The following is a 1617-nucleotide window of genomic DNA, read 5'->3' as shown; positions in this document are numbered from 1 at the left end:
GAATAAAAGCCTAAATTCAATCTGTTCACCATATAAAGCGATCGTGTCTTGTCAGAAAATTTGGACTAAATAACCGCTTCATTCATATGGATTAGTTTTACGATCTCTTTATGAACTTTTTGAAGCATCGGAGTGGTAATTGTGTAGCTCTCTGTGAAGGGTTAGAAATAGTTCAGATTTCATCAAGAAGATCTTTATTTGTGTTCAGAAGATGAACGAAGACTTACGGGTTTGGAACGACATGAGGGTGAGTAATTGATGAAAGAATTTTAATTTTTAGGGAAATATCCTTTAAAACATACAGCTCAAACCCGCCCCATCCGGAACAAATGACTCGTGTTAGCCGTTCATCAGAAGCAGTGCAGTCCGATTCCCAGACTAATGAGTCACATCTTTTTAGTGATTTAAAACACAATGCTAACAGTGGGTTCCGATAAACGACTGACTCTTATGAGTTCTCCGGTTCTTTGTAGCTATTCAAAACCTCCATGTATCAGTTGGATCAGTTTCTGAACCGCAGATTATTATTTTGTAGCGTAATGTCGTCCAACTCAAAATTAACCAAGAAATGTTACCCCTGGTTTCACAGACAAGGCTATAGTCCCAGACTAAAAAGCATGTTTGAGCTGTTTTAACTGAAAGCAACTTGCACTGGCATATCTTAAAATATGTCAGTGCGATTGTTTTGTCTCAAGATGCACTATAATTGAACTAAGGCGTAATCCTGGCTTAATCTAAATCCTGTTTGTGAAACCAGACTTTACTGTCTTAAAGATGAGATTTAAATCAGTATAGTTATTGGCAGATTGTAAATGTCAATTTTTGTAAAGGACAGCATGTAGATATAAATTAATTAGACATTGAGTTTTGTTATAGCCAGTGGTATTTTATAAAATAAATAACAAAAATCTAATTTATTAAATTACTAATTTAATTCAGAATTGTGTCATATGTGACTGATTTACCTTTATTGCAAAAATAAATAAATATATATTTTATACTAATATTTTGTATTTATAATTATTTAGCTGGAATCTGAAAATGATCTCATCCTGTGGCTATAGACAGTAGCCTACTAAAAGCAATAAGAATTAGGCCTACTTTTCCCCCCAAATATTTATTCCTCAAAAATACTGAAATGGAAGTGGAATCTTATACAATTCTTACACGTTTCGCGATACGTAACACACCGGCCAATCTGACACATGTGTGCATAAGAACAGCTCAGACAGAAGAACACAAGTCCTCGTCCACTCATAACGCAAGTCATGTAAAGAGTGCATTACCCTCCGTGATTCGTCTTCATGTGGTGCTGAAAGGACAGCGCCCTTAACTTTAACCTGCATGGGCGTGGCGCTTCAACTATCAACAGAGCAACGACTCTTCAGAAGAAAATAAGAAACATTCAAAATCATTATCCATTCTATGACTAAACCTAACATACATTTCTCTTCATTTACCACACCACACGCGTGTTCACCAAACAAACGGCGAGAACGCTAACAATGGTAAGCTACCACACAATGAGCGTTAAGTGACAAGTCATCCGGGGAAAGAGCCCTCAGATATGGACACATTACATCTTTAACCCTCAAAAAACCGCATCGCTTCCGCTAT

This window comes from Rhinichthys klamathensis, unplaced genomic scaffold, assembly GCF_029890125.1.
Source record: "Rhinichthys klamathensis goyatoka isolate OS25496 unplaced genomic scaffold, OSU_Roscu_1.1 h1tg000104l_1, whole genome shotgun sequence".
NCBI lineage: Eukaryota > Metazoa > Chordata > Actinopteri > Cypriniformes > Leuciscidae > Rhinichthys > Rhinichthys klamathensis.
The sequence above is the reverse complement of the archived record's forward strand: the minus strand, read 5'-3'. Positions refer to the sequence as shown.